We start from the raw sequence: 21,373 nt of genomic DNA, 5'->3' as shown, positions 1-21,373 counted from the left end.
TCATTGATGTACAGAGTGTTACAGTGTTAAATAATTAGCCAGTTAATGTCTTGATTCCACTACCCTCCTCCGTGGCAGCCTTCAGAATGGGTTAGTTCCTTCTAGCTTTAGTTAGAGACCGGAAAATAGAAACTCCCCCAGGTAGTATATAGTGCAGCCCTGGTGTTTTTTCCTTTCAGTAGCTAAAGTTAGGACAGGTATCAGTTTGATATTTTTGTTACTAGATTGAATTGGTCTTGGTGATACACTGTTGGTGGCGGCTGGCTACACAGGGACTGGTAGTTGCTTCCTTAGGAATCAAATGTGGTTCAAAGAAATAGGTATTTGAAATTCAAATTTGAAAATGGGGTGCACACACTGACCACCTCCAGAGTTAAAGGACACCAATATGGAGGACCAGGCTCTCTCCCCCCCCCCCCCCACTACCCGCTGCCACCTTACTAATTTCTTCATTCTGTCCCTCTCCATTCTTAAAAAAAACAATCTTGAAACCACCTCACTCTCTTAACTATCACCCCATATCTCTTCTCCCCTTGCCTCCAGAATACTTGAGCAGCTTGTCTAAAACCGTCTCAGAAGCTACCTCTCTGTCAACTCCCTCCTTGATCCTCTCCAATCTGGCTTCTGCCCCTTCATTCCACAGAAACTGACTTGATCACAGTCACCAACGATCTTCTCTTGGCCAAATCTAAGGGACACTTTTCCCTGCTTATCCTCCTGGACCTCTGTGTGACCTTTGACACTGCGGATCACCCTCTCCTACTCCACACCCTTCACACCATTGGTCTTTTTGCCAACGTCTTTTCGTGGTTGAAATCCTACCTCGCCAATCGCTCCTTCTCTGCTTCCTCCTCATCATCATCCATCCTTCCCGTAGGAGTCCCACAGGGTTCTGTCCTGGGCCCTCTGTTCTTTTCTCTGTACACCTCCTCCATGGGTGAACTCTTCAGTTCCTTCATACTCCAGTACCACCTCTATGCCAACGACACTCAACTCAACGTCTCATCTCCTATTCTCTATCCTTCCCTCCTCTCTTGGGTGTCCAGTTGCCTCTCTGCCATCTCATTAGGCTTTCTCAAACTTATAATGGACAAAACTGAACTCATTGTCTTCCCTCCATCAAGAGTCTCCTCCCCTCACGTCCTCTCTATCAATGTTGACAACACCACTATCTTGTCTTGAATAAGCACCACCTAGCGAAACGCGCTTCGGCGTACTTGCTCGGTGCACATGGTTCTCTTTAATTTGGAGGGAGTTATTTATGCAGGACAGCTCCAATAAATCCAGAGATATGTAAGGAGGACATAGGAGGCAGGCAGCAATTCAATCCCCATAGACTATGCAGACGGATTTACGATACAGCTTAATAGAGCTGGATTAGTCAAATACAGAAAGGATTATTTTCATGGAGAACCAGCTCCATTAAATCCAGAGTAAACAAGGAGCAATTAGGAGGCAGATAGCAAGCCACCTCCCATAGACTGTGTTTGATTACTCATTTATATAGATACCTTAATTCCGTTCCTACAACTGGGGAGAAGCCAATCTCACTACACTAAGTGAACTTATCCCAGCTCTATAATGTTCAGTTATCAATTTTGTTTTTGGAATCTTAAGTGGCGGGTAGCCCAACATTGATCCAGCACATAATTATTGTACACTGACTAGGAACTTAATTGAAATACATCCAAGGGAAAATTATCCCAGATAGCAAAGAACTCGCTACATATCTTTAACCCCACACAATCCAAGAGAACGGATTGAGTGCACCCAGTTATTTTAATTCACATTAATTGTTTTTCACTAGCACAATATTATTTTAATACTTAGCAGGTCATTTTTTTTTAACATTTATTAGGAATAAAAGTTATGTTTTAAACGGACGTTTTGTGACATCCATAATTAACATTAAAAGGTGCATCTTGTTGACAAACTACTGTTCCTTTTATGTGCTATGTTATATTTGTGTTTAAGGTTGCACCCCAGTCAAGAAAGAGGATTATAATCCTTATATATTTTATATTGACTGGGTATTTGTCCCATAGTTGGTTTGACAGAACAATTCTTTTTTCAACACCAATATCTCCTCTGTTCTCGACTCCTCCATCTCCTTCGCCCCTCACATTCAATCTCTTGCCCAATCCTGTCACTTCCAGATTCGCAATATCGCCTGTATAAGACCCTTCCTCTACCAGGATACTACCAAAGCTCTTATCTACTTTCTGAACATTTCTCATCTTGACTACTGCACCCTTCTCCTTACTGGCCTCCCCCTGCTTCCTTCTCGCTTTTATTCTATCTATACTTAATGCTGCAGCTAGAACTATTTTCCTCTTTTGCTGCTCCACATCTGCCTCCCCTCTCTACCAAGCTTTACCCTGACTCCCTTTCCCCTACAGAATCCTCCTCATATACCTCACCCTCATGTACAAGACCCTCTCCAACTCCACTGCTCAGCAAATGACCGTTGCCTTTCCTCCCCTCTGGTAACCACATCTCACTCCCTTATCCAAGATTTTGCCCGTGCTGCACGCCACCACTAGAATAATATCCCTCGTTCTTTCAGACTATTCCCTAGTCTGTATAACTTCAAATGGTCATTGAAAACCCACATGTTTAGAAAACCCTGCCAGTCCTCCACTTTACCATTTTACTATGTAGTATACCTCACCTTCTTTCATCCTCCATCTCTCCCTCTCTTGCTCCTTGTCCTCAGATCCCTCTACATTAGCTCACCCAATGGGTCAATATTTTGTCTTCCCCTTTCTCTTTAAATTGCAAGCTTTAATGAGCTGGGCTCTCTTCCCTCCTGTCTTTGTTACCTCTAACTTTTATTACCCAGGCTATTAGTAGCTGTGTTGTGAGTTGTAGTTGTATTTGTTTACTGTATTGTACTGTTATACCATGTACTGTCTTGTTGTTTGTCCTCTGTAGGGTGCTGTGGACTTCATGTGGTGCCCTATAAATAAGATTAATAAAAATGATAATAATAATTATGCAGCATATATGACTGATCTGGTGTTTGTTGCCCTCCCTACTTTTATTGCTTGGTACATCCCATGGTAATGGCTGCCACAGAGGGTGAAAGAGGAAAGAGGTGAATAATGCTTACCAATAACTTCTTTTCCTCAAGTACTCCAAGGCAGCCCAAATTTACCAGCCATGTTGTTCGAAATGTTTATGATTATATATTTCAGGCTCAGCTTGGGAAGTCGCTCAAAGGCACAAGAGAAGGGCTGTACTATATACTACATGGCAGCATTTCTAATTTCCTGTCACTACGGAAAGCTAGAAGAGACTAAGGGGTATATTTACCAAACTGCAAGTTTGAAAAAGTGGAGATGTTGCCTATAGCAACCAATCAGAATCTAGCTGTCATTTTGTAGAATGTACTAAATAAATGATAACTGATTGGTTTGATTGGTTGCTATAGGCAACATCTCCACTTTTTCAAACCCCCAGCTTAGTAAGTGTTTGTAATGGCAGCCATGGAGTATTTCGGGGAAAATAAATTATCGATAGGTATAACTCACCTCTTTTGTAAATATAGCACTGCCCAGCCATTACTAGTAGAATAATGCACAGAAATCAGCCAAATCAGAGCAGCCTACAATAGCGGTCAGTTATCCTATAATAAATGTAAGTCCAGGCAAAACTAAAAAAAATATAGATAATTAGTAAAAGCTCAGTTAACTGTGCTCCTCCAATCCGGCATGTCTTGTAATCTTAAATAAGTGGCACTTACATTGCTTGTAGATATAGGGGGCTATTTACAAAGATGAGATGAGCTATACAGGAAGAGAAAACGGCAGCTTTCTTTATAAAAGGGCCATCACATCTCATGACATTATTTTGCAATGGATTCAACGTAGGAGAATTCATAGATTTCTCCTGCCACAACCCATTTAACGATGCTGAACACAGACCCCATATATTAATATGGGGACTATGAAACCATGCAATTCACAAAGCTGCAAAAAGCTACACTCCTACAGACTTACCTTTATCCAGCCAGAGACTTTCGTGCGCACACCCGGATATTTTATGGGCACATGCGCAGAAGATCAACAGTAAGTCAGAAATGAAGAAGCACCATTGTGGGAGATGCTGTGCTACATAATGTTCCCTATTGCACCTATTGCAGTACTCTCACCACCAACAGAAAATAATGTGTAAAAGTCATAATATTTGTCTTAGAAAGTACATTCAACCCGTATGAACTCATCAGATGTTTAAGGGGTTTATTTTTGTACTATAAAGAGGGCACAATTTCAGTTGCTGTCTCAGGCAGATTGGCTATGTGTACCCTTGATGTTGTTGGGCCTGATTCATTAAGGAAAGTGAAATAAAAAAAATTGAGTAAGTAGTTACAATGCAAGGGGTGGAAATTAGTTTTCTATTTTGTACATAAGTTAAATACTGTCAGTGTTTTCATGTAGCACACAAATACTTGATAGCTTATTTGTACACTGAAATTTAAAGTTGATATTTGTGTGCTACATGAATAAACAGACAGTATTCAATGTAAATTTAATGTAAAAAAATATTTTTTTAAAAATTGCAAATATTTATTACATAAATGTTCCCATGTTAGCCCTCTTCAGCAAGTGTATATGAGTAGCAGTTGAAAATATTATAAGTTTGAAAAAGTCAAGTTGAAGTCCGAATGTAACTTGCACATAAGTTGTATTTTAAAAAAAGATTACTGAACTTGTGTGTGGAGGGACAGAAGATGTCAGAGCCGGTGCCCGTGAAGAGGGCGAAGATATCCGGCAGCGCTGTGCCCCTGGAGGGGCTGAAGAGGTCCCCGATGGTGCCCAGCTACAAGAAAGAAGAGGAGAAGTACTCACCCGTCCATCGATCCAGCGGCGGTGAGTATAACTTCTTTTTTGCAGGTCCTGTGCGCGGGGGAAGGATGAGCCAATCAGGGCTCATCTTTCCCCGCTGGCCAATCAGCGGCCGGATGCGCGAGCCAATCGCTGTTCGCGCCCGGCCATTCAAAAGATTGGCGCCGACGCGAGCCAATCAGCGCTCGCGCCGGCGGATGACGTCACGCCGGCGACTATATAAGTCGCCGGGTGGCGCCATTTTGGCAGAAGTCCGTCGGCGGAGAAGAGAGAGGACGTCTCGTCCAGACGTCCAGCAACTGAGGCAGCAGCAGCGGCGGCAGGGGGCCCTTGTAAGGGCCGTGAGCTACCCTGCCGCCCGAAGACTTCAAGCAAGCCGCCGGAGCGGAGATCGTCGGCGGGGAGCCCTTGTCAGGGCTGAGAGCGCCCCCGCCCCAGCTGCAACTGGAGACCCTGCGCCGAAGCGGAGAAGAGGCGCCGCCGGCTGGAGGGTCTGGAAGACCCGGAGAAGAAAGGAAGAAGACGGCGTGTCAAGTTGAGTATCCTGCGCAGAGCAGGTAAGTATACTCAACGTTAAGTTCGGGCACTAGGCCCGTGGGCACAGTCGGGCACAAGGCCCGTGGCACGTTAAATTAGGGGGCACAAGGCCCAGGGACCTGGGCACTAGGCCCCAACGAAGTAGTGGGCCAGTAGGCCATTAGTATCTATATAAAGGGGACAAGCCCCTATTAGATAGACAGGGGCGTGAGAGCCCAGGTACAAGGGTAAAGGCCCTTAGGTAGTTAGGGGCCTAGAGGCCATAGGAAGGCCAGAGGGCCTGGTTAGAGGCTGGTAGCCTGTAGGTTATTAAGGGCACAAGGCCCTCAGTTAGTTAGGGAGGCCACAGGCCTCAGGCAGGGGCTAGGACCCCTAGGTAGTAGGGCATAAGGCCCTAGTGAGTGGGCTCAGAGCCCTGAGGTAGAGAGGGGGCTGAGGCCCATTAGTCAGAGCAGAAGGCTCTGTGTGTAGCTGGGCAGAGACCCATGGTGTGTAGGGCATAAGGCCCTGGTGGTGTGTGGTAGAGGCGTGGGAGCCTCGTGAGTGTAGGCGCGGTCCTGTGTGAGGTGAGCACACGTGGTTAGGAGGTACGGTCGAGCGTAGGCTCCTGTGGTGCTGTAGCAACCTGCTGGTTGGCTAGCAGCGGTGTGTTCGGGTAAGTAGCGGCAAGGTACTGTATACTGTATCTATTTATTCTGTCTGTGTGGCGAGTGTAGTTTACATTACAGTATTTGGTGTGCTTTCTAACTGTGTCCAGGGGCAAGACGTCAGGCCCCCATTAAAGGTAGGCTCTTGTTTCCTGTGGTTTTCCTGTGCTAACCCGTGCTGTGGGGGACAAGTGTAAGTACCAGCATACACATAGTCAGGGGAGAACACATGTAGTTTCCCTGTCCCTTAGGTCCCCGGGGTCACACTGGTACCCAGAGGGGGTGGCTGAGTGAGTTGGTGGCAGTACAGCACACCTTGAGGCAGTTCCAGGGGCGGCCGTGGTTCTGATCAAGGGTCCTCAAGGCCGGTTCCGTGCAGGTGGACCTGTGGTTCCGGACGTAGGGACACGTGTGAGATACCCGAGTACAGGCAGTCGGGCGGTTCAGTTCGATCGGCTGTTCCGTGCGGCAGTCGGCCCGCGGGTTAGTGTACTGTTTTACTGAGCCTCAGCCGGGCTTAAAAAACCCGTACTTAGGGCCTGTGTGTGACTCCATAGCAAGAAGGCAGCTTCTTGGTAAGACCTGGGTGAGGGGGTTAGGAACCGCCCTCCGGTTTAGGCTGTGAACACCGGCTGGTGTTCCCCGTAGCGTGTAACTAGTAGTTCCGTTAGTGCACCACATTTAGTTAGTCCTAGTGTTTGACGTAGTTGCGTTGCCGACCATTAGAACGTTGTTAGGGTCGGGTCGCCGTTTGTAGTTAGTCCAGTTTTGTGGGTGCCATCTTAGTTTCACGGAGAGCGTAGAGGGAGGCTGTGTGTTCTTGTCATCCGCAGGAGTCGGGAAGGTGCAGGAGAACCGGATCGGAAGTGGGAGTGTCCCGGTGAGTATCACGCTCGATTCCTCCTTTCGGTTAGGCCCTCACCGGCAGGTGTGTGAGGCACTTGAGGCGGGATTAGTCCTCGGATTAGTCTTGGCCTTCAGTGCCTGTAGTCCCCCGCGTCTTGGCAAGAACAAAGTGAGGAGGCGGCAAGGAGCTTGGACTGACCGTGTCCTTGTCCTTTGCCGTAATCTCGGACAGCCCTTACCTGGTAGGCACGGCCGTAATCTCTGCCTCTATCTTAGAGGGACGTGATTGGAGGTGACTGCGGCTGCGGATCTGCTGGGATCGGATCGCAGCTGGAAAATCAGAAGCGGACTGGAGGTGACCATCGTTTACAAGGTGAGTTATTTTCTGTTGCGTCTGTCCCTGTTCTTTCCCCGCAGGGGGCGTTACATTTTGGCGTAGTCGGCAGGATCAACGATGGCTCATCGGGGGATCATTCCGCTGTACGAGGGATACAGCTGTGTCATCTCTCGTGACGAAGTGGCAGCGTTCACGAAGCAAATCCTGGAACGTTGTGAGACAAGGAAGAAGAAGAACAAAGGTACTAAACGGCAACCGGTGGAAGAAATGCTGTGCTGGAAGTGTGGGTTGCCTGGACACTTCGCATACCAGTGCCCAGTTGCCGAGGAGCTCTTTGATGAATGGGAGGACGAAGAAGTCTCCGATGAATGGGAAGACGTAGAAGTCTTCGAGTGGAAGGACGAGGAAGCCTTCCATCCATGGTCTCAAGAGAAGTCGGAATCTGGAGGGAAGGATCGGCAGAGCCTGCTGACTGTCGGATCGCAGGTGATCGTCCCGTCCAAGCAAGATTCGCGACAGGAATACCCGCGTCAGCCGGATGCTGGAGCTGGGGTATTGGAGACGTCGGATACGTCAGACGACTTGTCCGTGGCTGTGGAAGAGTTGGTCCCTGAAGACTAAGGGAGAACTGAGCAGACCCTCCACGGGGCAACGTTGTGTCCGGAGACATGTGAAGATGTCTGCCCGGTGGTACCTGAGAGGATGGAAGCCATCAGTACCCCGGAAGAGAGAGCTGCTGAAGAAGTACTGCCTGACGAAGACTGTACTTTAGAGAGCGCAGCTGGAGAGTGGTGGATGTTGCCACCTTCTGAAGAAGCTTCCCGCACAACCGAGGAGGTATCGGACGGATGGGAGGTTCCGGCATGCGCCGAGGAAGAGACTCCCTGGATACCGACTTCGGGCGAGGAAGTTGCCAGGATGGTGTGGATCCTGCGCGAGAGGGCTTTACCGCGAAGGACCCGGTGGACGCAAGTCAGGGATGCCGGTAAGCGACCCTTGGAGGTGGACGTAGAGGAGAAGACGTTGATTGTGGGGACCACAATGGAAAAAGGCGGCGGAAATGTGGAGGGACAGAAGATGTCAGAGCCGGTGCCCGTGAAGAGGGCGAAGATATCCGGCAGCGCTGTGCCCCTGGAGGGGCTGAAGAGGTCCCCGATGGTGCCCAGCTACAAGAAAGAAGAGGAGAAGTACTCACCCGTCCATCGATCCAGCGGCGGTGAGTATAACTTCTTTTTTGCAGGTCCTGTGCGCGGGGGAAGGATGAGCCAATCAGGGCTCATCTTTCCCCGCTGGCCAATCAGCGGCCGGATGCGCGAGCCAATCGCGGCTCGCGCCCGGCCATTCAAAAGATTGGCGCCGACGCGAGCCAATCAGCGCTCGCGCCGGCGGATGACGTCACGCCGGCGACTATATAAGTCGCCGGGTGGCGCCATTTTGGCAGAAGTCCGTCGGCGGAGAAGAGAGAGGACGTCTCGTCCAGACGTCCAGCAACTGAGGCAGCAGCAGCGGCGGCAGGGGGCCCTTGTAAGGGCCGTGAGCTACCCTGCCGCCCGAAGACTTCAAGCAAGCCGCCGGAGCGGAGATCGTCGGCGGGGAGCCCTTGTCAGGGCTGAGAGTGCCCCCGCCCCAGCTGCAACTGGAGACCCTGCGCCGAAGCGGAGAAGAGGCGCCGCCGGCTGGAGGGTCTGGAAGACCCGGAGAAGAAAGGAAGAAGACGGCGTGTCAAGTTGAGTATCCTGCGCAGAGCAGGTAAGTATACTCAACGTTAAGTTCGGGCACTAGGCCCGTGGGCACAGTCGGGCACAAGGCCCGTGGCACGTTAAATTAGGGGGCACAAGGCCCAGGGACCTGGGCACTAGGCCCCAACGAAGTAGTGGGCCAGTAGGCCATTAGTATCTATATAAAGGGGACAAGCCCCTATTAGATAGACAGGGGCGTGAGAGCCCAGGTACAAGGGCACAAGGCCCTTAGGTAGTTAGGGGCCTAGAGGCCATAGGAAGGCCAGAGGGCCTGGTTAGAGGCTGGTAGCCTGTAGGTTATTAAGGGCACAAGGCCCTCAGTTAGTTAGGGAGGCCACAGGCCTCAGGCAGGGGCTAGGACCCCTAGGTAGTAGGGCATAAGGCCCTAGTGAGTGGGCTCAGAGCCCTGAGGTAGAGAGGGGGCTGAGGCCCATTAGTCAGAGCAGAAGGCTCTGTGTGTAGCTGGGCAGAGACCCATGGTGTGTAGGGCATAAGGCCCTGGTGGTGTGTGGTAGAGGCGTGGGAGCCTCGTGAGTGTAGGCGCGGTCCTGTGTGAGGTGAGCACACGTGGTTAGGAGGTACGGTCGAGCGTAGGCTCCTGTGGTGCTGTAGCAACCTGCTGGTTGGCTAGCAGCGGTGTGTTCGGGTAAGTAGCGGCAAGGTACTGTATACTGTATCTATTTATTCTGTCTGTGTGGCGAGTGTAGTTTACATTACAGTATTTTGGTGTGCTTTCTAACTGTGTCCAGGGGCAAGACGTCAGGCCCCCATTAAAGGTAGGCTCTTGTTTCCTGTGGTTTTCCTGTGCTAACCCGTGCTGTGGGGGACAAGTGTAAGTACCAGCATACACATAGTCAGGGGAGAACACATGTAGTTTCCCTGTCCCTTAGGTCCCCGGGGTCACACTGGTACCCAGAGGGGGTGGCTGAGTGAGTTGGTGGCAGTACAGCACACCTTGAGGCAGTTCCAGGGGCGGCCGTGGTTCTGATCAAGGGTCCTCAAGGCCGGTTCCGTGCAGGTGGACCTGTGGTTCTGTCACGGCGCTTACCCGTGTCAGCGCCGCCTCCCCGTTCTGGACTGCCGCACTTCCGGGTAGGTCCCGGCGGCAGCTCAGCTGATCTGGGCGGGGAATTCAAATCCCTACTTCAGGACTGCTCTGACACACTGCAGGTGTCAGAGCAACGTGTTTCCTGTATCTGGCTGCACTCCCTGTGCTTGGACTTCCCTGGTGTTCTCCTCTGTGACTGTTGATTTCTGTGTACCGAACCAGCGCTATTCTCCAGACCATTCTTCTGCCTAACCCCTGGTACTGCATAACGGACGGATCTCTGTGTACCGAACCAGCTAGTCTCCAGACCATTCTTCTGCCTTATCCTTGGTACTGCATTAACGGACGGATCTCTGTGTACCGAACCGGCTATTCTGGACTACGCTTCTGCTCCTGGGGCTGTACCGTGGATTGACTCCTGCATCCCGCTAGTCTCTACTCCAGACTACTACCTTCCGAGTATACGGTTAGTGACTTCATTTATCTATTCGTCTGTGGATCTGACCGTGCCGCTACATGTCCATCTCATAGAACTCTCTCCTTACGTCAGTAGGCTAACCTGGGGGCCGCGACCTGCGGTTCTCCGGCAGCAAAACCCACCCTGCCTTGCGGCGGTTCTTGGAGAAGACCGGGAGGGCCGTTAGACTCCGCGCCCTGGGAAGGCCGGCGTAAATACTGACTAAGGTAACCTTGAAAACCTAACAGTTTGCTCTGACCCATATATCTATTTGATGGACGGATCCGGGAACCCCTCAACCAGGGAGCTATTGGAACATTTAGCTACCCGGGTAGAGGAACAGGACAAGAACCAGGCACAGTTGCTTCAGTTTCTTCAAAGCATGTCTGCTCGCCTGGACACACTGCAGGGGGCAGTGTCAGCTCAGGCAGTTCAGGCAGCGGTACCTGACCCACTACCGATTCCCCCCCAACCTGCTCCTGCCCAGGGGGGTGGTGCCGCTCCTCTCCCGGTGAATTCCCAACTTCGCATCCCTAATCCTCCGAAATTCGATGGGGACCCCAAGGCCTGCCGTGGATTTTTAAATCAGTGTGATATCCAGTTCGAACTCCAGCCAGGGAACTTCCCTACTGAAAAAGCTAAAGTAGCGTATATTATCTCGTTACTTACCGGTCAAGCTCTTGCCTGGGCATCTCCCCTATGGGAACACAATGATCCTTCACTACATAACTGTTCCACCTTCCTGGAGGCTTTCAGACACGTTTTTGATGAACCAGGAAGAGTTTCCAGCGCTGCCTCTGGCATCCTTCGTCTGCGTCAAGGCTCCATGACCATAGGCCAGTATGCCCTTCAGTTTCGCACTATGGCGGCTGAGTTACGTTGGAATAATGAGGCCCTGGTAGCAACCTTCTGGCAGGGTTTGACCGACCGCATTAAAGACGAATTGGCAGGTCGTGAACTTCCAACTTCTCTGGATGCTTTGGTCTCTCTATGTAACCAGATTGACATTAGATTCCGTGAACGCTCTCAGGAGAAAGAGAGTTCTCGTCGTTCTCCTTTTCGTCTGGTCCCACGTTTTCAGAGTCCGGTGATGTCTGAGGAGGAGCCCATGCAGTTGGGAAGAGCTCGCCTTTCTCAAGAAGAGAGGGAAAGACGGTTCAAAAATCGTTTATGTCTCTACTGCGGAGAGCCTGGCCATTTGCTAAACAATTGTCTTAAGCGTCCGGGAAACGACCGAACCTAACTAACGATGGAGAGGCCAAGTTAGGTGTACGTATTTCCTCTCCCGTTGATTCTAGTTTTTCTATCCAGGCTCTGTTACAATCCTTTGACAAACAGCTTTCTCTTCCAGCACTCATTGACTCCGGAGCAGCAGGGAATTTCGTAAGAGCTGACATAGTGGAGAAGTTGTCCTTACCTACCCTTCCCCTGGATCCCCCGATTGCCATCACAGCCATTGATGGAAAACGTATTAGTGGAGGATCACTCAAGAAACGTACCATCAAGCTCTCTCTTCGTATAGGAGCCCTGCATACTGAATCTATTTCCTTGTTGGTCATTCCAGAGGCTATTAATCCTCTCATTCTTGGTCTTCCATGGCTCCAACTTCATTCCCCTACATTAGATTGGCATAAGCCAGAAGTTCTTGCCTGGGGCCCGGCCTGTCATTCTCGTTGCCTTCCCAGAATCAATAAGTTCACTAAGAACGAAGCTGCATCATCATTTAAGTCCACTGGTATTCCTCTCCAATACCGTTCATTCTCTGATGTGTTTTGCGAAAAGGAGGCCTCCAAATTACCTCCCCATAGACCATGGGATTGTTCTATTGAGCTTTTACCCGACAAAATACCACCCAGAGGACGCGTTTTTTCGCTATCACTACCAGAGTCCAATTCCATGTCTAAATACATAGAAGAAAACCTAGAAAGAGGCTTTATTCGAAAATCATCCTCTCCTGCAGGAGCCGGCTTTTTCTTCGTTAAAAAGAAAGACGGGGGCCTACGTCCATGTATAGATTATCGTGGGCTGAATGCCATAACGGTGAAGAACAAATATCCGTTACCATTGATTTCAGAGTTATTTGATCGAATAAAAGGTGCAGTTATTTTTTCCAAATTAGACTTGAAGGGTGCCTACAATTTGATCCGTATTAAACAAGGGGACGAATGGAAGACTGCGTTCAATACCCATGATGGACACTTTGAATATTTAGTTATGCCCTTCGGGTTATGTAATGCCCCAGCAGTTTTTCAAAACTTCATCAACGAAATTTTTCAAGATTTTCTCTACCAGTTCGTAGTGATTTATCTGGACGATATCCTGATATTCTCTCCGGACATCGTGTTGCACCGCCATCATGTTTCCTTGGTACTTGAACGCCTTCGGGTACATCAACTGTTTTGTAATTTGGATAAATGCATCTTTGAAAAAAGTCATATTCCCTTTCTTGGACACGTGATCTCTGGATCTGGGCTATGCATGGATCCCGAGAAAATAAAGGCAGTTTCTGAATGGCCTCAGCCGATAGGCCTGAAAGCAATCCAACGTTTCATAGGCTTTGCCAATTACTATCGGCATTTCATTAAAGGCTTTTCTTCGGTGATCGCACCCATTACTGCACTAACCAAGAAAGCTATCAATACTAAACTTTGGCCCCCTGAGGCAGAAAAGGCCTTTTCTTCCCTAAAGAAAGCGTTCACGACAGCTCCTATCCTCCATCAACCAGATCCTACCTTTCCCTTCTTTCTGGAGGTCGATGCCTCCTCGGTGGGAGTGGGGGCTATTTTGTCACAGAAAGACTCTGGTGGAAGATTATCTCCTTGTGGTTTCTTTTCCCGTAAACTTTCTGTTGCCGAGAAGAATTATGGCATCGGAGATAGGGAACTCCTGGCCATCAAATTAGCCTTAGAAGCATGGAGACATCATTTGGAAGGAGCTAGGTTTCCTATCACGATTTTTACAGATCACAAGAACCTTCTATACTTACAAACAGCTTCTTGTTTAAACCCTCGGCAAGCCAGATGGTCTCTGTTTTTCTCCCGGTTTGATATGATCATCACCTTTAGACCAGGATCTAAGAACAAGAAAGCGGATGCTCTTTCCCGATCCTTTGATGCCACTGATACTATAGAGGATACTCCTAGACCCATCCTGGGTTCCAAATGTATACTGGCCACCACCCCTGCTCATCTAGCGATTCCTCCCGGGAAGACCTTTGTTTCTTCTCATCTTCGATCAAGACTCCTCAAGTGGGCTCACGCCTCTCGGTTCTCTGGTCATGCTGGGATCAGGAAGACTCTGGATTTTGTCTCCCGTAATTACTGGTGGCCATCGATTCACTCTGATGTTCGGGAGTTCGTTACGGCTTGTTCCGTCTGCGCTCAGAACAAAGTACCTCGACAAGCCTCCTATGGATTGTTACAGCCTTTACCCATTCCGGATCGTCCATGGAGTCATCTCTCCATGGACTTTATCACTGATTTACCCTCTTCAAGGGGTTTTTCCGTGGTTTGGGTAGTCACAGACCGTTTCTCACGGGCTGCTCATTTCGTACCTCTAAAAGGCCTCCCATCTGCTCCGGTGCTGGCACAACTTTTTATTAAGGAAATATTTCGTCTCCATGGTTGCCCAGAGGTCATCGTTTCAGACCGTGGAACACAGTTTGTTGCAAGATTTTGGAGAGCCTTTTCTCGTGTTTGTGGAATCAAACTGAATTTTTCCTCTGCATACCACCCCAAAGCAATGGTCTAACGGAGAGGACTAATCAAGAGCTTGAAAAATTCCTCAGATGCTTCATTTCAGCTAAACATGACGACTGGGTTGATTTGTTACCTTGGGCAGAATTTGCTCACAATAATAATTCTCATGACTCTACATTGGTTTCCCCTTTTTTTGCTCTCCAAGGCTTTCATCCTAGAGTTCCTCCTTTTAATGATTTGCCTACATCCGGAATTCCTGCTGTAGATTCCATGTGGTCAGACTTCTCGTCCAGGTGGGGTATAATCAAACGTAACCTACTTCACGCCACTGTCACCAGCAAAAAGGCGTTTGATAAGAAAAGAAGACCTTCCCCATTACTTTCTCCTGGCGATAAGGTATGGCTATCTACGCGAAACCTTCGCCTGTTGGTTCCTTCTAGGAAATTCGCTCCCCGTTTCATTGGACCCTTCAAGATCTTGGAGGTTATTAATCCAGTAGCTTTCAGATTAAAGTTGCCTCCTACTTTAAGGATTCCCAATGTGTTTCACATTTCCCTCCTCAAGCCACTGGTCATTAATAAATTTTCCTCTTCCAAGAGACCTCCTGCCGCTGTCTCTACGCAAGATCATGAATTCGAGGTCAAGGAAATCCTAAATTCTCGTATTTCCAGAGGTTCTCTACAATTCTTGGTTGATTGGAAAGGCTACGGACCAGAGGAGCGTTCATGGATTCCGGCACGTGATCTACGTGCTCCAGTACTGTTAAGAAAATTCCATGCCAAATTCCCTCAGAAACCTTATAGGCTGTCCGGTGGCCATCCCTAATGGGGGGGGGTACTGTCACGGCGCTTACCCGTGTCAGCGCCGCCTCCCCGTTCTGGACTGCCGCACTTCCGGGTAGGTCCCGGCGGCAGCTCAGCTGATCTGGGCGGGGAATTCAAATCCCTACTTCAGGACTGCTCTGACACACTGCAGGTGTCAGAGCAACGTGTTTCCTGTATCTGGCTGCACTCCCTGTGCTTGGACTTCCCTGGTGTTCTCCTCTGTGACTGTTGATTTCTGTGTACCGAACCAGCGCTATTCTCCAGACCATTCTTCTGCCTAACCCCTGGTACTGCATAACGGACGGATCTCTGTGTACCGAACCAGCTAGTCTCCAGACCATTCTTCTGCCTAACCCCTGGTACTGCATAACGGACGGATCTCTGTGTACCGAACCAGCTAGTCTCCAGACCATTCTTCTGCCTTATCCTTGGTACTGCATTAACGGACGGATCTCTGTGTACCGAACCGGCTATTCTGGACTACGCTTCTGCTCCTGGGGCTGTACCGTGGATTGACTCCTGCATCCCGCTAGTCTCTACTCCAGACTACTACCTTCCGAGTATACGGTTAGTGACTTCATTTATCTATTCGTCTGTGGATCTGACCGTGCCGCTACATGTCCATCTCATAGAACTCTCTCCTTACGTCAGTAGGCTAACCTGGGGGCCGCGACCTGCGGTTCTCCGGCAGCAAAACCCACCCTGCCTTGCGGCGGTTCTTGGAGAAGACCGGGAGGGTCGTTAGACTCCGCGCCCTGGGAAGGCCGGCGTAAATACTGACTAAGGTAACCTTGAAAACCTAACAGGTTCCGGACGTAGGGACACGTGTGAGATACCCGAGTACAGGCAGTCGGGCGGTTCAGTTCGATCGGCTGTTCCGTGCGGCAGTCGGCCCGCGGGTTAGTGTACTGTTTTACTGAGCCTCAGCCGGGCTTAAAGAACCCGTACTTAGGGCCTGTGTGTGACTCCATAGCAAGAAGGCAGCTTCTTGGTAAGACCTGGGTGAGGGGGTTAGGAACCGCCCTCCGGTTTAGGCTGTGAACACCGGCTGGTGTTCCCCGTAGCGTGTAACTAGTAGTTCCGTTAGTGCACCACATTTAGTTAGTCCTAGTGTTTGACGTAGTTGCGTTGCCGACCATTAGAACATTGTTAGGGTCGGGTCGCCGTTTGTAGTTAGTCCAGTTTTGTGGGTGCCATCTTAGTTTCACGGAGAGCGTAGAGGGAGGCTGTGTGTTCTTGTCATCCGCAGGAGTCGGGAAGGTGCAGGAGAACCGGATCGGAAGTGGGAGTGTCCCGGTGAGTATCACGCTCGATTCCTCCTTTCGGTTAGGCCCTCACCGGCAGGTGTGTGAGGCACTTGAGGCGGGATTAGTCCTCGGATTAGTCTTGGCCTTCAGTGCCTGTAGTCCCCCGCGTCTTGGCAAGAACAAAGTGAGGAGGCGGCAAGGAGCTTGGACTGACCGTGTCCTTGTCCTTTGCCGTAATCTCGGACAGCCCTTACCTGGTAGGCACGGCCGTAATCTCTGCCTCTATCTTAGAGGGACGTGATTGGAGGTGACTGCGGCTGCGGATCTGCTGGGATCGGATCGCAGCTGGGAAATCAGAAGCGGACTGGAGGTGACCATCGTTTACAAGGTGAGTTATTTTCTGTTGCGTCTGTCCCTGTTCTTTCCCCGCAGGGGGCGTTACATTTGCTTAGTTCCCACCGTATTCAAATCCAAGCGTATCTCAAGATACGTTTCCATTTGAGCCTCAACGTCACTTGTCGTATGTAGACTGACAGAACAGACTGCTGCATACGCACAAGCATACATGCAATATAAGATCACATCAGAGCGCATAAAAAAAAATATAATGATATTATAAAATAAATGAATAACTCTTAGGAGCATATTTAATTAGGTCTAAAGATTGCGGATACGCGCTCCTAATGACAACAAGTTACCGTACCATCGCAGATTTCCGTGCGCACCCCATAGGGTTGCGAAGGGAAATCCACAATGTTGCGGTACCATATTGTCACTTTCCACGCGTAGCTGCGCATAATCAGGATCACCAGACCTACTTGAACATGTCCCTTAACAGTATAATCATTAATAAAAATATGAATTTTTCAAAATATATATTTTTAAACATTAACATTAAAAATGCTTTTAATACAAAGCACTTTTACAGTCTATCTTACTTGCACACACACGTTCTGATATAGCTAGTGGCACACATATATAGGTGTCATTTTTAAAACAAAGACTATTCCGTGTCAGTCATCACTATTTGTTGGCACTTACACCTGCCCTGTAGCTGGTGCGAGTGACACGGCTGAAACCAGTGCACTTGGAATCTCAGTACTTGAATCGACTGCATCTGGGTCAGAACACCCTCGGCACACTCTTGCTGTACATGTCCTGCGTTAGTCTGCCCCTTCCCTCTCCCGTTCCACCCCTCAAGTCGTAGACTGTCGTAAGTTTAATTTGCGTTCGGACATGAATTGCAATGGCGTTCAATGGTGTAAAGTCCGTTTCTCAGCATGCACAGAGCTATTTCACTCAAGATATGCTACGCAAATGGATGTATGTCCGAACATGATTAATCAAAGTGTGAAGTCATTTAATCTACTGAGACATTCTGGTAGATTTAGCAGGCAGTGAGAAAATACTTGAGTTTGTAAAGATGTTCATACATTAAAGGCGCCAATAGATGCTGCAATTCTGACCACCAGTTAGGCCATGTATGACCAAAACAACTGTCTATCTTGATAAACGTCTCATAGAGTACACTTAGATGACAACTGGGGCTGATGGAGAATGTGATCACTATCTGACATTGTGTGCTGTCATCAACCAACTACACTGATTGTGGCCCATGGAATCTGACATTGGTACGTGTAAGCTTGCGAGCAGGGCCTTCTCACCTCTTTGTCTGTTTTACCCAGTTTGTTTATTAGTTTACTGTGTTTGTCCCCAATTGTAAAACGCTACGGAATATGTTGGCGCTATATAAATAAATGATGATGATGATGATGATGATGATGAATGTCAGATACCATGAGCCGGATATGTACATGTATGATCACCTTAAAGAGTGACTACTGTCTGTAAAAGAAAAAAATCACCATCTCAAATAGCAGAGAATCAAAACTGCTCTAAAGACTAAACAAAACCCTCCAACCCACCTTTAAAAATGACAACACTTAGTACTTGCAATACCCATCACCACAATCCAGTGGACCCCTCTACTCCCAACTCTTCTTTTATGTCATTGTTTATGTCTATTCAAATATTTGTGTATTCTAATCACTGGGTATACATCGAATTTCTGTGTCATTTATGTTTGCTCTTTTGATATACCAATCCCACTCTCCTACACTGTTTCAATAGGATTTATTTTGTGTATACCCCTTACTGTATATGCCAGCCCTTCATTTTGCATCCTTGGAACTATTTTTCTCTGTCCAATTCAGCATGAGGCCCAGAAACTCTAGCCAAATTTTTAATAAGTATTGTGAATCAAGGCAGTGCAGGATGACGACCTGGGTAAACAGGACAGGGTGAGGGAGGGAGAGGTGTGTGTGTGGGGGGGGGGGGGGGGGTAAGAAGGCAAATAATGAGAGGCTGAACACCTCATGTATCTGTCACAGACAGTACTTCAAGTCTGGGTAGCGCAAACGAATACTCATAATCAATTCATTTTTGCATATACAATATATAAATAATAATAATAATAAATATATAATACAGAAAAGGCACAACTGAGAACTACATCCAACAATCAAAACAAGTGAAGCTCTATTGAGCTATTCTATTATTGGTCAGTAGTAAAAAAAACTGATATTTTCCTCTCTACTACAGTCTTGCTTTTTAGTTTCTTAAAAAAATGAATGGCTTGTTAATATGGTGTTAGTGGTGTTTATAAACCATATGCAAGTGTGCTGTATCTGCAGTTCATAGCAAACATGGATGACGCATTTACTTAAGCAACGTTGGACTTCAATAACAACACTGTCTGAGAAGTAACAGGATTTCCCCCGTCACCCCTCCTTAAAAACATCTGTGGTCTGGAAGTTTAAAGAAACGAGCAATAATTTTGTCATATACCTTTATCCCATTGTGTAATATTCCCCCATGACGTAAAAATAAGGAATAAGACACTTCCCTAATTCAGTTTGTAAATTGTCTTTCTGGCAGCATTTCAGTTTAAAGATGACAACATTTTGAAGCTATTTTTAATATAAATTTTGATGAGTGGGATCTAAGGTCAAATTTCAGATTTTTTCCATTGCAGCTGTTCTGAAAATTCCTTATATTGTCCCAAACGGCAACTAAATAGCTTCAGATAGTAGTTTAAAAATATTTTTAGTTGATTTTAGACTACAATGGAAATGTGAAATGTTTTACCTGTGATATGCAGATGTTTAAGTTGAGTAGATAATGTTTTATAAAAAAAACACCCTGGTGGCCCAGTGGGGATTGTGGGGCCTCTGGGAACGGGAAAAGGAAATGTTGGAAGTCCCCATGGTATTTCCCATCAGGGTTTGCTTGAACCCTGCAGGAGCGAATGTGACAGGGGGACCTGCAGTATTTGGGTTCCCCATGTGGGGGCTGGAGATCAGCAGGGCTGGACCCCGTTCCTGTAAAACCAGCATGATTCTAATGATTCCTGATATGAGCTAAGAGCTCTGGCTGTGACAGCAGTGGGATTGCGGCTCTGGGTACAACACTCCTGGAGCCATATTCGGTTTGACCTTAGCACCAGACCTTGGAAAACCGACTGCTGGAAGTACGTAGACAGGAGTGAAAACAATAAAATATGGTCGCTGGACTTGCGCTCCTCCAGGTTTGGGGAAGGTGAGCTTAGGGTGCAGCCATACATCCCTTGGGGTTGCCTAAAGACCCCTACATAAAATAGAAAGTTTGGATAGGGAAAAGGAGCAATGGAAAGGATAAAGATAGGGATGGGATTTAAAACAATTCAGTGCCAGAAAATTAAACAGATTAATTATAGTGAAATATGCAAGTTATATGCCTTAGGGTAAAGTCCTTTATCTGTGATTCCTGAAACCTCTTGTATCAGAAGCTACGTAATTGTAGATGGCTTAGGAACCTCTAATAAATCCCAAAAGCAGAGTCCAACTCTCTGCTAGATTAAGATAATCCAATATCAATTTCTCAACAAACACTGTTCATAAATGCAAAGTCTCTTTAACAAAGTTTTCCTTGTTCCACCTTAATTTAGTGAAAACACCCCACTTTTGCCACTGAGTGTATTGTTAAAGGTGTGACTCAAGACCAGGGGGTAAATGTATTAACATGCGGGTTCTTCAACACCCGCGAGTTCAGCGTCTTCGGCGTTTAAATTTAAAGCGGCGCTGCCTTGTAAAGGGAAGTTGATTCACATGAAAGATAAATTAATCAGCCTTGACTGGCTAATTGGAAAGTGGGCTGGATTACCTCCTGCCAGCATGTGTGAACAAACTGTATAAAAGGGTAGCCCCATGTAAAGTATATCTCTCTCTCTCTACCTGTTAGTATTGTGTGACAACTGTTTTATTGAGCAATAAATATCATTTTCCTAAAGATCCTGCTCTATTCTTGAAATATAATTATTCCTGCTGAATTCCTGTGACCTACAGATAAGAGTTAACTTTCAAATTCATCCCTCAGGGGTCCTCTGTAGAATTCAGTGTCATGAGTCAACGCTCAGTTTGCTACACTGCAGCCTTGATCCATAGTAAGTGGTCATCATCAAAGAGGTGCTGCAGCAGGTACACACATCACTCAGGTTCCAGGTGCCTGTGAAGGAGCATGGTGGTGGCAGAGACTACTCTCTTATAACTGGGGGCTCCAATGAGTGTGCCGTTGACACTTACAGCTGGTGAGTGTCTAGTGGCTGAGTAACACCAGTGGAAGTGTCAGTAACAGCAGGTTATTGATGGTAAGAGGAACTCCAAAACAAATCTGTAAAAAGCCATTCCGCAGACAGGGTGGCAGAGTCAGTCCACCCTGTCACATATTTTACTGATGGCAAGTGGTGGGATAATCCCAGGCAGTTTTTCGAAGACCAGTTCAGGAGATTCAATTTATTCTGGAAAGGAGAAACTGCAGTGCACGGGGAAAGCAAAGAATGTCCTATTTCAGCTACATGAACAATGAGCAGCTCAGTGCAAAATGCCCAAGCTGCCAGGCTACAATCTTCAGGAGCTACACCAGCATCATCCAGCCAAGAAGAAAAGACCAAAACTACAATCTTCAGGAGCTACACCAGCATCATCCAGTCAAGAAGAAAAGACCCAAGCTGTCAAGCTACAATCTTCAGGAGCTACACCAGCATCATCCAGCCAAGAAGAAAAGACCCAAGCTGTCAGGCTACAATCTTCAGGAGCTACACCAGCATCAT

Source organism: Mixophyes fleayi, chromosome 10 (assembly GCF_038048845.1).
Source record: "Mixophyes fleayi isolate aMixFle1 chromosome 10, aMixFle1.hap1, whole genome shotgun sequence".
In the NCBI taxonomy this organism is placed as follows: Eukaryota; Metazoa; Chordata; class Amphibia; order Anura; family Limnodynastidae; genus Mixophyes; species Mixophyes fleayi.
The sequence above is the reverse complement of the archived record's forward strand: the minus strand, read 5'-3'. Positions refer to the sequence as shown.